This window comes from Enhydra lutris, unplaced genomic scaffold (genome assembly GCF_002288905.1).
Source record: "Enhydra lutris kenyoni isolate GAN:26980312 unplaced genomic scaffold, ASM228890v2 scaffoldscaffold47, whole genome shotgun sequence".
In the NCBI taxonomy this organism is placed as follows: domain Eukaryota; kingdom Metazoa; phylum Chordata; class Mammalia; order Carnivora; family Mustelidae; genus Enhydra; species Enhydra lutris.
In genome coordinates this window covers 10,909,516-10,925,177 of record NW_019154131.1, presented here as the reverse complement: position 1 = coordinate 10,925,177, position 15,662 = coordinate 10,909,516, and positions in this window count along the sequence as shown.

The following is a 15,662-nucleotide window of genomic DNA, read 5'->3' as shown; positions in this document are numbered from 1 at the left end:
ACCTGGGTGGCTCAGTCATTAAGTGTGGCTCAGTCATTAAGTGTTTGCCTTCAGCTTGAGTCATGACCCCAGGGTCCTGGGATGGAGCCCCACATCGGGCTCCCTGATCAGTGGAAAGCCTGCTTCTCCCTCTTCCACTCCCCCTGCTTATATTTCCTCTCTCACCGCCTCTGTCAAATAAATAAATAAAATCTTTTAAAAAGAGGGGGGGGCGTGCCTGGGTGGCTCAGTGGGTTAAAGCCTCTGCCTTCAGCTCGGGTCATGATTCCAGGGTCCTGGAATGGAGCCCTGCATCGGGCTCTGAGCTCAGCAGGGAGCCTGCTTCGTCCTCTCTCTCTCTGCCTGCCTTTCTGCCTCCTTGTGATCTCTGTCAAATAAATAAATAAAATCTTTAAAAAAAAAAAAAAAAAGATATTCAGTGGGAGGGTTAGAATTCAAACCCACATCTGGCTGACTTCCTAAATCCATTCTCTTTCATAACACAGTGCTAAACTTCAATAATAACCACATCTGTGATGGGGGACTCTTTATCTGCAGACTTACATATTTCACCTTTAAAGAGGATGTCTGGTTCTTTCATCAAAACAAGACCATAACAGGGCAGGGCGCCTGGATGGCTCCATCAGTTAAGTGTCTGCTTTCGGCTGGGGTCATGATCCCTAGGTCCTGGGATCCAGCCCCACATGGGGCTCCTTGCTATGGGGGGGGGGGGTCTGCTTCTCTCTCTTTCTCTCTCTCCCTCTGCCCCTCCCCACTGCTCATTCTCGCTCTCAAATAAAGAAATAAAAGCTTTTTAAAAAGGCTATGACAAGGGGGCTGAGACAAAGAATTTTGGAATTAAAGAGGACTTTAAAGACCAAGTTCATCCTCCTTATCTGAGAGATAAGGAATCTAATGTCTAGTGAGTTTAGGTGATTTGCTTAAGGTCACCCAGCAATTAAAACTTTAAGCTCCATGGGGCACCTGGGTGGCTCAGAGCCTCTGCCTTCAGCTCAGGTCATGATCTCAGGGTCCTGGGATTGAGCCCCGCATCAGGCTCTCTGCTGAGTGGGGAGCTTGCTTCCCTTCCTTTCTCTCTGAGTGGGGAGCTTGCTTCCCTTCCTTTCTCTCTGCCTGCCTCTCTGCCTAATTGCGATCTGTCAAATAAATCTTAAAAAAAAAAAAAAAAAAAAACTTCAAGCGCCAAACTAAAATTAGTCCCCTCTTTCCTCTTAGCAGGTTCCACTATATTTATTTCATCTTCATTTTAAGGGAAACCACTGTTCGTTTCTACTCTACCATTGTTTGTTGTTACTAGGCGCTAACTGTTCAATAAAACAGGTGACGAAATGGTACGGTCTTCTCTCCAAAATCATGCGAAGTATACAAAACACTCATGTGTTCTGTATTTGAAAGCGTTGGACACCAACCGAAATTGCTGCTCAAGTAAGCTAGGCAGAATCATTAGAGATCTCCTTAAAACGAAAAAATATGCATTTGCCTAGGATAAATATCATGACGGAGTAAAGAACAGTCAAAAGGAGGCTCTACTTCTGCAGAAAATTTACAGCCTTGGAAAAACAGCTGGATTTTCTGTCTCCTAGGAGTCCTAGTGGATGAGCAGTAGAAACTACAGATAGCAACTCATTCTTTCATTTATCAAACATTGATAGAGTGTCTAGTGTGTGGCTGGCTTTTTTTTTTTTTTTTTTTTTAAAGGATGAAAAAGACGTGGTCCTTGTCCTCGAGTAGTTTACTGATTCTTGGAGGGGAAAAGCCGGCAGTCCGGAGTTGTAAACCTTAGAAATTCCAAGTCCAGGCCTCCTCTGGTCCCTACTCGGTGCTGCTGCAGCGGTCTCCGGTTAGGACGCTCCAAGATCTTCCCCCAGGTGGGCGGAGAGGCCCAGCCCAACGAGGTGGAGGCGTGTCCCCACAAAGGACCCCAACAGCGCCAGGACAACCACGAAGTAACTCGGGGTTCCCCATAACTCTCACTGCTACCACCCATACCTTCCTCAACACCTCCCCGCCCAAATCGTTCGCCTCGAAGCCCCCATATCCCGTGGTTACCTCAGGGGGCTCCCGTGGTCCAGACCGCACACCCCAGACCCCAAGGGCAGCTCCAAATCTCAATGGTATAGAAAGACGCCTAGGCAGATCGCCGGGGTCAGAGCAAAAACTGTCGGAACCCGACGGACTCTAGGACCCGGGGAGGGGGAACGAATAGCAAAGGGAGACAGAAGGGGAAAAACACAGCGGAGACGGTGTTTACAACGGCCACTTCCGGAGGCTCGGCCTCGCTCGCAGACCGTCAGAGACTTTCACAGGCCTCCCGGCCCCGCCCCAGTCGGCCCCGCCCCAGTCGGCCCCTTTCCTCCCGCCTCTCGCCGCCTGCAGCTCCAGGATACGCACTCGGAGAATCCGGCGCTCCGATTGGAAGAGGAGGGCCCGCGAAGTTGCGCGGCCGTGCGGGAAGGCAAGCAGGCGCATGCGCCGTTGCTGAGGAGCGGCGCGCTCCTGACCACGCGCGATCCCGCGGCGCACGCGTCCCTGCCGCACGAGAACGCCCCGGCCCACTCTCCAATGTTCTGTTCCCAGCGTGAAGTCTCCAGGTCACGGGCTCAGAATCCCCAGAGGCGCCAGACAATGCAGATTTCTTAACCCTAACCCCTTCTCCACGCCTACTGAGTAAAACTCTTGAGAGGCTGGATCCCCGATTGTGCGTTTAAACTGCCGATGTAGCCCCCGCGGGGTCTGTGGATCGGTGGAAGGGCCGGGGGTAAATTTTGCTGGCTCGGCTTCTGCGTAAGCGGCTGGCTTCCCGCTGTGCAGCCCGCTCTCGCCTGCAAGACGCCTCTTTTCCCCTCCTCCCATACCCGTTGTATCCCAGCTTGGTGTTGTGAACAGTGGAGAAAACGCGGGTCAGCGCGCTGACGCTGTTGCAGCGCCTTTCATTATAAATATTACATAACGAGGTACCTTAAAAAAAAAAAAATCCTCGGAGCCTTAGCATGGACTCCATCTCTTTCCTATCCTCCTCCAAGCCCCCGAGCGCACGCGCGCGTACACACGCGCACACACGCCTTCTTCTAGTTGATAATTTATACTTTGGTTTCTTCCGGTAGCTGCTTCACAATCTGCTGCCGCCCCAGGGAGATTGGAAAATCAAACGCTCTTTTGTTCCCCGGCATTTGAAAACCTGTTCCCCAAAGAACAACGCAAATTGGCGGGATTTTGATTGAGGATTTTTATCTTCACCACCTCCACCTCCTCCCCTCAAAAAGGTGTTTGATGCAAAACGAACCTTTTATGCTAAAATTGTCCCATGTTGATTGTAATCAATCTGAAACCAGGTGTAGGGGCCTTCTTTTCCCTGTCTCCCTGGGGAGAGCCAACGGTCATAAATGCAAATATAAACTGAGATTAAAACCTCCTTGATTCCTGTAACACGGAAACTTGAATTGGTCTGAGTTGTCATGGGTTAAAAAAAGAAGCTCGTCCCGCTTCCTAATAATTTTGCCAGAAAGAGGATAATTGCTGCAAAGGCAAGAGTTTACGGAAAGGAAAAAAGAGCCCATTCTAACATTTAGAAATCCAGTGGAAAATTACAACAGACTGATGAGTTAGGGGTTTTTTTCCTCTTTTTTTTTTCTTTTTGCTTTACAAGTTTTAAATATATAATTTCTTATGTTTTAAAAAATCACAAAACAATGTGTATGGCAAGAATAAATGACAAATGTACTATACTGCACACTTTTTTAATGAAGAATAGATGCCATATGAAGTTTTGAGTCTTCACCTAGTTGTTCACTCAATATTTGTTGAATAGAGGCTACATACCCAGTCTGGAGCTAGGCGATAGAAATACAGGATATTTAATATACGTACAATGGGAATCAGAAGAGGCAAATGTTAATAACAACCGTGAGCACCCCCCAAAGGCTTTGATGAAGAACTATGAACTTACTCTGAGAAGATGGTTATAGATTCACCAAGCTGAGAAAGAACTGGAAGACATGAAATCTATGTGCACCAGAACAGGAAACATAATGAGGCACTGGGGAAACTGGAAGCTCAGTGTGTAGTCTCGGGAGTGGGAGAACTGTGGAGAGTAAGATAGCAGGCTGGAAAAGTAGACAGACCCCAGATCACAGGGACCCTCTTGGGTCATAGAGGAGACCCCCTTATGCATGGTTTCTCTTTCCGTGACTTCCATTACCTGCAGTCAACCAGGATTAGAAAGCAGATTGTCCTCCCTCTAACATATTCATAAGATCAATAGTAGCCTAATTCTGTGTCATAATGCCAATGTCATTCACCTCACTTCATGTAATCATGTCCACGTTTTATCATCTAAAGTGTACGGTACAATAAATATTTTTTGAGAGAGAAGCCACATTCACATAACTTTTATTACAATATATTGTTACAATTTTCCTTTTTTTAAACATTTCTCTTTTTTTTTTTTAAAGATTTTATTTATTTATTGACAGACAGAGATCACAGGAGGCAGAGAGAGAGGAAGGAAGCAGACTCCCTGCTGAGCAGAGAGCCCAATGTGGGTCTTGATCCCAGGACCCTGGAATCATGACCTGAGCCAAAGGCAGAGGCTTTAACCCACTGAGCCACCCAGGCGCCCCTATTGTTACAATTTTCTATTGTATTGTTATTGTTGTTAATCTCTTACTATGCCCAATTTATAAATGTAACTTTATCATAGGTGTATACACATAGGAAAAAGACACCCAGTCTCAGGCATCACTGGGTGTCTTGGAACATACCCCCATAGACAAGGGAGGACTACTGTACTTAGTTTATCAAGCAACAAAGGTAACGAAGGGTATGGAGCAGAGAAGTTATAACAATTACACAATAAATCAGACTTATAAAATATTTGGAGGTTTTCTGTTTTTCTTTTCTTTTTTTTTTTCTTTTTTAAGAGTTTATTTATTTATTTGCCAGACAGAAATGACAAGTAGGCAGAGAGGCAGGCACAGAGAGAGGGGGAGGCAGGGTTCCTGCTGAGAAGAGAGCCCACGTGGGGCTCAATCCCAGGACCCTGGGATCATGACCTGAGCCAAAGGCAGAGGCTTTAAACAACTGAGCCACCCAGGCGCCCCAGTTTTCTGTTTTTCTAATAGTTACAAGGCTCCTTCCCTGCTATTTCTGTTTGCCTAACATGCTACTGCTACTTACAAAAAGTTATACATAAAGACGTTCTCAAAGTCATGTCCCTTTTAGCCTTAAAAGACAGAATACTCACCTGATTCTTTTTACTTTCAAGATATTCGGGGCGCCTGGGTGGCTCAGTGGGTTAAGCCTCTGCCTTCAGCTCAGGTCATACTCTCAGGATCCCGGGGTCATGGTCTCAGGGTCCTGGGGTCATGGTGTCAGGGTTCTGGGATAGAGCCCCACATCTCTGAGAGTTCGCTTCCCCCCACCACCACCCCCACCTGCCTCTCTGCCTACTTGTGATCTCTCTCTCTCTCTCTCTCTCTGTCAAATAAATAAATAAATAATCTTTTAAAAAAAAAAAAAAAGGATATTCAATTCATCCCCAGCACGCCACCAGAACAGCTTCCAAAGTCAATAATGATCTCACTGCTAAATCCCACTCCCCTTGAATTCACTGACACTTTGATCCTCCTCAGATTTCTCTGCAGCATAGGTAAGACTCCTGGTTTCAAAAAAAAAAAAGACTCCTGGTTTCTCCAACTCACTGACTTTTTTATTGCTTGCTGCTCAGGAAACTGTTATCCCCTTCTCGCCCCTCAACGTGATATTTTCTCAATTTCTGCCCTCAACTTTCACGTTTCCACATAAACTTTCTTGGTGATGTCACCCATCCCTGGGTCCACATGACTTTATAATATCATAAATTCTGCTGTGGTTGTGAATTTTTAAGTCTCATTTGAACAGTATCACTTGAATGTGTGGTAACATTGAATTCGACATATCTAAACATTCTCTTTCTTAACTTCTTAGTGGAGCCCCCCCCAAATTGTTTCTCTACGAATTTATAAAACTCATCTCAGACATCAGATGGGGGGGGGGAACCCTCAGAGAATCTTTCTTCTATCTCAAGGTCTCAACGCCTACATCTAAGAATCACTAAGTCCTCCTTACTTTTTTCAACTCTCCTGTCTTGTTTCTACGCCTACTACTACACCTTTTGATGATCTGTTTCTTTACCACTTTGTAATGCAGACACTTGTGACCAGAACCAGCTCTGTGTCCTGATGCAAGTCACTCCCCTCCCCTTTCTGCGCAAATTCTCAACATTTTTATAAGTTGACAACTAAACATCTAGGGCATTGTTAAACTGGAAAATAGGAGCAGAAGAGATCAAAAAATGGAAAAAAAAAAAAAAAATCAAAAGCAGGCCTAAGGGCACATGTGTACCTTTCTGACACTAGGGGAGTGTTATGAGCTGATTTTATGCGTGAGCCTTAGGGTTTTTTAATCGCCAGATGAGCCGCCTCCTTTTGACCCTTTAGTAACCTCCCTCAGAAGGTTCAAACACCAGCTGCTTGATTATTATGCTGCTTTGGTATCAATTCTTAGAACTGCAAGGCCTTGCCATAATTGCTGCTCTCAGGGGCTCTGGTCCTTTGCTCCCTCAGTCCCTGTTCTGTGTGCTATGACGGATGATCCTTCTAAAGCATTGTCGACCTTAAATATTAAACAACAAAGGTTATCAAGCAGCAAATGAGTTTATTCAGATATAGCAGAGGAATTGCAATTTGGGACATGCCAGCTATGGTGAACCATAAGCAAGGGCAGAGAACAAAAGGAGGAGAGCATCCTTTCTAGAGGAAAAGAGAATATTGGAAGGAGTTGATTTGAAAAGAAGTCCGTTGGAGGAAAATGAGACTTTTATACACATATATATGTAATTTTCACATCATAACTCAGAGTAACTCAGCTTATGTTATCCTATCAAATTTTTTAATGGCTCCTCAGTCCTTACTGCATAAAACCCAGTCTTAACCCCTTCCCCCTCTCCCATCAATCAAGTGCCCCTAGACTTGTCTGTACCCGCTTTTCCAGCCTATCGTCTTCTTCTTCTTCTTCTTCGTTTTTTTGTTTTGTTTTGTTTTGTTTTGTTTTGTTTTTTGGGGTTTTTTTTAGAGAGAGAAAATACACAAGAGTGAGGGGGTGGTGGGGAAGATTGAAGTGCAGAGGGAGGGAGAGAATCTTAAACAGACTTCATGCCCAGCACAGAACCCAACATAGGGTTAATCTCACAAGCCTGAGATCATGACCCAAGCTGAAATCAAGAGTCAGATGCTTAACTGACTGAGCTACCCAGGCACCCCAAAGATACATTTTTAATAGCTGCATTGTAATTTATTTTGTGAATGGCTGTAATTTACTTATCCAGTCATCTGGGTTATTTCTGACTTATTCCTTTTCTTTACAAAAAAATAACCCCAAAAACAAAAAACTGTCTCTGTAGATATACTTGGCATACTTGTCTTTTAAAGTCTCATTACAGGGATGCCTGGGTGGCTCAATTGTTAAGGCTTTGCCTTCAGATCAGGTCATGATCCTGGGGTCCTGGGATCACACACACCCCCAATTTGGCTTCCTACTCAGTGGGGAGCCTGCTTCTCTCTTTCCCTCTCCCTGCTGCTCCCCCTGCTTGTGCTCTTTGTGTCAAATAAATAAATAAAATCTTCTAAAAAATAAAATGAAATAAAGCCATATTATACATTCCTACAATAGACATTTCTAGATAAAACAATAAGCTTTTTTTTTTAAGTTTATTTTTTAGTGATATCAACACCCAGCATGGGGCTCAAACTCACGACCCTGAGAGTCATATGCTATTGCAACTGAGCCAGCCAGGCACCCAGGAAAGAATTAGCTTTGAAAACTGAAAACAATGTAATTATCTGTCATCTATGTTGAATAATACTGGAACTAGACACCAGACATACTTTCCTGTGCTTAGGTTAAACAATTCTGAAACCTAGCAAAAATAACTTGATTGCTTGCTCAAGTTAATACTTGTTCTTAGAAGATAAAACTGAATTTGTTAAATAGATTTCTCATGAAGACTAACAGTTTACTTAAAAAATGCTTCAAGACCATTGCCCTGCTTTGCCTACAAAGCTAAGGCTAGTGTACAATAAACTCTGCTCAATCTTGATCATTTCCCTGATTTGCTTCCTTACCTAGAGTTATTCAGCCCAAGTGCTAAAATCTTAAAAATAACTGGCCCTAATTTTCTGTTTTGAGATACCTCTAAGTCTCAGTCAAGTGGTATTCTCCCTTACTGCTGCAAATTTAATAAACTTGACTTTGCTTCGCAACAGTTCTTATGATGAGCTTTTGAAGAGTCAACATTTGACAGCGTATTTAAATTTTTTATACAGAGTACCAGGTTAGCTTCTAGGAAGAGTGTATCAATCTAAAGAAATAACAACATTGTGAGAGAAAGTCTGCTTCCCTCTGCCCTGCTAGCACTGGATATTTTTGCAGTATTGAAAATTTTCCAATCTGGTAGTCAAAAAATGACACCAAATTGTTCTTTTTTTTTTTAACTTTATTTATTTATTTGTCAGAGTGAAAGAGAGTGTGAAAGATAGAACACACTAGCAAGGGGAGGAGTAGAGGGAGAGGAGGAAGCTGACTCCCCACTGAGCGAGGAGCCCCAATGTGGGAGTCGATCCCAGGACCCTGGAATCATGGCCTGAGCCAACGGCAGATGCCCAACCGACTGAGCCACCCAAGCGTTCTGATACCTCATTGTTCTAATGTTTTTTTAATTTGCATTTACCTGCTTATTAATGAAGTTCAGTAACATCTAGAAATGCCATTTTTATCTTATGTCCTGGGAAGCATGAAACCACTATTACACCACCTCTGCCATCAGAAATTAGAGCAGAGAATTTGCCAAGTCTTAAGAATTTAATTCATAAGCTTGTCATGAAGACTTTGAGGAAGATGGCAAAGTGGGAGGAGCTAAGCTCACCTCCTCCCATGAATGTAACTATGTAACACTCACTTGAGTGTAAATAACCCTTAAAACGCCCCAGAGACTGCTGGAGCAAGCTGCACAGCTAAGTGTAGAAAAGAGGTACATCAAAGAGGGTAGGAAGGGCAGACATGTGACCGGGAGCTAAGGGACTCACAGGCATGGGGAAAGAGGAAGATGAATCCACATAGCACTTGGCATAACCTTAAGATGAATTATTATAAAGCCATAGCTGAGTCTTTGTAGGTCAGGTAGCATCCTATAAAGAAATATATTGTTAAGTCTTGAGTCTGTTTATTATTCTTGATCAATCTAAAGGGCACGGCTGGAAAGCAGAAATGTGGTGGGAGGGTGTTTGGTAAGGGCAATGATGGGAGAGAGGAACTAAAATTGGCATGTATAACAACGTTATTACTGCAGCAATAGTAGTGTTCTTGCAAATTATACATAATAAGAAGGTGTTCCTCTTCTACTTGTAAATGTAGACAATCATTCTCTGCTATTTATCCTTAAGTGATACGAATGTACATATTTCTAATCTAATAGTTACCCACCCAATAGACTTCCCAGCAAAGTAAAGAGATTCCATGCATTTATCTCTGGAGGGAAGATCTGAAAGAGGTCCAGATTTGTTAACAACCTGCATGGGATTGCTGGGCAAGATTTCAGCTCCCAAAGCTCACCTTAGATTTCCCTGTTGAAACTCTGAGGTACTGTCCTAGAAGAAATGATTCAAATCTAGAGACCGTACTTCTAGTGGGGGAGAATGTCTCCTACAGTGAGCCTCCATGGTTAGAAGTCAGGATTTCCCAAAAGGAAAAACGAGGCATTACCACAGAAGGAAGAGTGGACCTGAAGACTGCAAAGAGAAGTTAGGGACCCCGTGAGTCTATATTGGCCCCCTAAGAAGTATATAACTTTATTGAGCATCTTTGTCTCCAACCTCATGAAACCTCACATCTAATGTATAGTTGTTGTTTGGTTGTTTGTTTGTTTTTAATTTAAAGTAAGCTCTGTGCTCAGTGTGGGGCTTGAGCTCATGACCCCAAGATCAAGAGCTGTATGTTCTACCAACTGACCCAGCCAGGTGCCCGGAATGTATAGTTTTAAATGTTACATTTCCATTGGAGAAGTGAACAACTCTGTAGTTGGAGTTGTTGGTGGAAATAAGGACCAGTTCATGGAAAGCTAGGCCTGCCCCTTATTTCCCTCTGCTAGCTCTCAGTAGAAGCTAGCAGACATCTCCTTGTGGAGATGTCCATATGGATGAAGGAGGAATGTTCTACCAAGTTAATGAGCTCCGGGTTGTGAGCAGCCCAAAAGAACACAGAAGTATAGAGGGGGCTCGTCAACAGAGAAGCCATCAGCTCAGAAGCAACCATGAAATAAATCCCTTCCTTTTTAAAAAGCATACTTGAGAAGATGTTTTTTCTTTCTTTTTTTTTTAATAAAGTTTCTATCTATTTATCAGATAGAGATCACAAGTAGGCAGAGAGGCAGGCAGAGAGAGAGAGAAGCAGACTCCCTGCTGAGCAGACAGCCTGATGCAGGGCTGGATTCCAGGACCCTGGCATCATGTCCTGAGCTGAAGGCAGAGGCTTTAACCTGCTGGGCCACCCAGGGGCCCTGAGAAGATGTTTCTTAAAGGGGAGTGAAAGTTTGGAAGATATCTATCTATGCTTATACACTTATATACAGATAAATACACATATACCTATTTCTGGGTTTTCTATTCTGTCCAATGGATCTCTGTTCCCATATTACACTGTTTATTTATTGTACCTTTGTAGTACATTTTTTAACTGCTAGATCATCTCTTCCCTTTTCAAATTTCTCTTGGCTCTTCTCTACATTCATTAATTTAGAATTGTTAACAAATATTTCCTGAACACTTGCTAGATGTTGTAGGTTCTGGGGATATAAAAGCAAGCAATATATCCCAATCTCTGCTCTCTTGGAGCTTACATTTTAGTGAGGGGACACAGGTGAGAAGTGAAACCAACATGATCCCTGTCCACGTGTCACACCCTCATAGGACCAAGCATACTTTCTTGCCCCTATGTTAAATGAGACTGACACTGAACAAAAAATAATTCACCTATTTGCAAAATACCTATTCCTGGAAGATAATGCTATGAACCAGCTTATTTATTTTGACTAAAAGCATTCGTATTAAGAATTGCCTCAAGACGTTCCTCCGTACTGTGCCCAAATCCAACCATCCCAACGAGCTCCTTGCTAGCAAATCCCACCTTTAAAAGTCTTTTTATTAAAGATTCTTCTTTAATTTCTTTATTGTAAGGCATGATTGAGGTGAGTTTAGGCAATAGCTTTGATCCCTAAAGAAGAAAAGCTAGACACTCAGAGCTTCTGGGATGAGTTCAAAAATCTCTTTAAAAAATGTTTTAGGGGCACCTGGGTGTCTCAATTGGCCAAGCATCCAACTCTTAATCTCTGCTCAGGTCTTGATCTCAGGGTTGTGAGTTCAAGCCCCATTTTGGATTAGAGTTTACTTCATAAAAAAAATTTTAGAAAGAAAAAAGGTGTAACATTCAACAACATAATATATACATTGTTTTAGTTAATGGTGATAGGGTTAAATATATTTTAAAGCTAGTCAAATAGCTTAATTAAGTGACCTATTGGCATATTCATCTATTATGCATATGATTATATGATATATGCACATGTGTATGCCTAAATGCATATGTAGAAAAGTATATAAAGATACAATTTTATTTAAAATAAAAAAGGTAATAAAAAACAAACCTGAGGGCTTATGTATTCTTTACTATAATGATATGGATGGAGGGGTACCTAGGTGGCACAGTTAGTTAAGCATCTGACTCTTGGTTTCAGCTCAGGTCATGATCTTAGGGTCGTGAGATTGAGCTCTGTGTCCAGCCCCAAGTTGAGCCCCATCTTCAGTGCAGAGTCTGCATGACTTTCTGTCCCTATCTATCCCCCTCACCTTCTCCCCCTGCTCACACACTGTTCTCTCTTTTTCCTCTTTCCATCTTTCTCTCCCTCTCTCTCTTGCGCTCTCGTGTGCGCATGCTAAAATAAATAAATAAATAAATACAATCTTTTTAAAAATTATGGTTGGAAAACAAAAAGTAAAGTTGGAATCTGCATTTTTTTCTGTAACACAACCTAGCCATTCTGGCTTGGATAAACAAGAGTTATTTTTTCATTCCTAAAATATTCAATTAATTCTCTTGACTTTTGGCATACTTCTGAATCATTTTGACAAGAAGTTAAAAAAAAAAGTTAAGTTCCAACTAACATTATTACCTATTGTAGTGTCTCCTATTTATTACCTACAACTATTCCTTGTATTTTAATAAAATGACTTGTGTTTGTTTCTTATCTCCTCTGACAACTTGTCTTGATTTTCTCTCAGATTCAGTTCCCAAATTCAGAATAATCAGATTGTTCAGCTTTCTTATGAATCACAACTTTCTTTGAGCTTACTGGAATAACAACCAATTCAGCCAAAGACTCAGTCCCTCAACTTATGCAAGAAAGATAGTAGAGGGACGCCTGGGTGGCTCAGTCGGTTAAGCGTCTGCCTTCAGCTAGGGTCAGGATCCCAGGATCCTGGGACTGAGTCCTGCATCAGGCTCTCTGCTCAGCAGGGATTCTCCGTGTTGATTCTCTGTCTGCTGGCCGCTCCCCCTGCTTGCTTTTTCTCTCTCTCTCTCCCTGGCTCTCTCTCTTTCCCTGCCTGGCTCGCTCTCTCTCTCCCTCTCTGACAAATAAATACATAAAATCCTTTTAAAAAAGAAAAGAATGTAGAAACAGTTAGGCTTGTTTGACACTCTCCCAATGTTTATTAACCTGAAACATTGTTGGGGCCCCTGGATGGCTCAGTCAGTTGGGTGTCTGCCTTTGGCTCAAGTCATGATCCCAATGTCCTGTGATGGAGTCCTGCATCAGATTCCTTGCTTAGCAGGGAGCCTGCTTTTCCTGCTTTTCCTGCTTTTCTCCCTCTGCCTGCCATTCCCCCTGCCTGTGCGCTCATGCTCGCTCGCTCTCTCTCTCTCTCTCTCTGTCAAATAAATAAAATGTTTAAAACAAAAGAAAACAAAACTTAAAACATTGTTGGGATGCCTGGGTGGCTCAGTCAGTTAAATGTCTGCCTTTGGCTCAAATCATCATCCCAGTGTCCTGGGATGGAGTCCCACATCAGGCTCCTTGCTCAGCAGAAATTCTGCTTCTCCCTCTCTCTCTGTCCCTCTCCCTGCTTGTGCTCTCTCTCTCCCCCCCACCTCATCCTCTGACAAATAAATAAATAAAATCTTTTTTAAAAAGTGTTATGAGAACTCTTTATTGAAATTAGGATAAAAATAAAATTCTTGGTATTTTTCAATGGCTGAGTATTTTTTATATCACTTATCAGTTTAATATTATTGCTGTGCTCCAAATCACTTTTTTGCCTTGACTTATGATACTAGTCCTGGACCCAACAATCACTTATTCTTTGCCAGGAGATGAGATATTATTTTGATCATCAGAGGGCAATGAAGTGACATTGCATGGCCACAGCTGTTGGAAGACTCTTTTTTTTAAAGGCTCTAGACCTCTATTATTATTCTTTTTTTTTTTTAAGATTTTACTTATTTATTTGAAAGACAGAGAGAGAGAGAGAGAGCGCATGAGTGGGGATAGGAGCAGAGGGAAAAGGGAAGCAGACTCCCCACTGAGCAGGGAGCCTAACATGGGACTCGATGTGGGGCTCGATGTGGAGCTCTATCCCAGGATCCTGGGATCATGACCTGAGCCGAAGGCAGACACTTAACCATCTGACCAACCAGGTGCCCCCTATTATTTTTCTTCAACACAGCAAACCAATAGAAGACTTCCAGCTGTACCTTCAGCCTGTGCTCTCTCTTTTTGAGGCAACTTTGATGAGGTCCAGCCCACCTCTGGCCAAAGCTAGATACTTCTACAGACTGGCCCAGCCTGCCCATACTCTCCAGCAGTGGTGGACCACTTCTACAGACCCCTCTGGCAAGTTTCTTCACCCCCGGCAGGTTGTGTGGCTGTGTATGGAGTAGTCACGTCGTCTTTGAAGAGGTCTGAATCTCAGCCTTCAGGGAGTGGTAGGTGTGAGGAGGCTCTTTTCCCAGACATTAGGAAATGTCTTTTTCTTCAGCCTAGAGGTAGTAGCTGCGTTTTTGTACTAGCTCTTCTGGCTCCCTTAGATTCTTCTTTTATCTCTACCTCCTACTAGTTAATAATTCTTTATATTAATTTTCCCTGTTCAAAAAAACTGATGTGGTTTCTGTCTCCTGAGTGACATATCTTGGAAACATACTTTTGTTCATGTCCAAAGACGGGTAAAATAACTGTCTCCAGATAGATTTCATTTCTAGGCTATTAACTTCTGAAGCCTTTGTTAATCAGGGACCATCATAATACACTTTGTGGTACAAATCAAAAAACCTTGGAGTCTCCTTCCTCTTCATAATATGTTTCTATTCAAAGGATAATCATTGACTATATCCTTCTATGTTAATTTTCTGTTACACCTCAAGAAAGAATTTTACTCCCTTTATTCCCACATTATTTCATCTTGAGGAGGAGGCTTTGGAGAAATAGAGCCTTTGAGCCTTGATGAAAAGGACCTTACCCATTACTATAAACAACAAATGCTACAGCAAAAATCTAGAGTTGATTCTTAGAACCACTTCTCTCAAGTAAAGAAATTTAAGTCACTGTTAAATTACTGGAAAACTGTACTAACCAGAATCTACAACATCAGGAGTGTACAGTTGTAATCTAAGATGTTCAGATCATTAAGATGACTGCATGAAGTAGACAGCTTCCAGCCAAGGCTCATGAAATTAAATCTGGATGACTGGAGATACAGAAGGCCATCTTTCAGTCAGCATGCTTTTGTTCTTCATTTGCCAAGCTATTTTATTTCCTCTTGGTTGCTTTAAGGATTTGGGTTGTTAACTATGATATCTTTGGGATCTCTATGCTCAGTAATGCTTCTTACATTCCTAGTCACCCCTTGGTGAAAGCCTAATGCTTGACTATGTTTTCCTTGAGATTTGGCTAAAATGCAAAACCAAACCAACTCTTGAATTTATCTTTGCTTTCCTTTGGGTGCCACTCATTTTAATATTATATTAGGTCCTTGTAATAAATCAGTTAATGCTGTGGGTAATTGGATTCAATCACTAAGTGTCTTTTTTTTTTTTTTTAAGATTTTGTTTAGGGGCACCTGGGTGGCTCAGTGGGTTAAAGCCTCTGCCTTCAGCTCAGGTCATGATTCCAGGGTCCTGGGATGCAGCCCCACATTGGGCTCTCTGCTCAGCGGGGAACCTGCTTCCTCCTCTTTCTTTGCCTGCCTCTCTGCCTACTTGTGATCTCTGTCTGTCAAATAAATAAATAAAATCTTAAAAAAAAAAAAAGATTTTGTTTATTTATTTATTTGCCAGAGAGGGAGAGAGAGCACAGGCAGGCAGAGGGAGAAGCAGGCTCCCCACATTGAGCCTGATGCGGGACTCGACCCCAGGACCCCGGGATCATGACCTGAGCTGAAGGCAGACACCTAACTGACTGAGCCCCCCAAGTATCCCATTAAGTGACATTTTTTGAGAGTAGCACAACAGGTTAAACAGCCAGAAATCCCTTCTCATATTCCCCTCCAAAGAAACAATTCTTGGGGGCTGTGTAATAAATAATT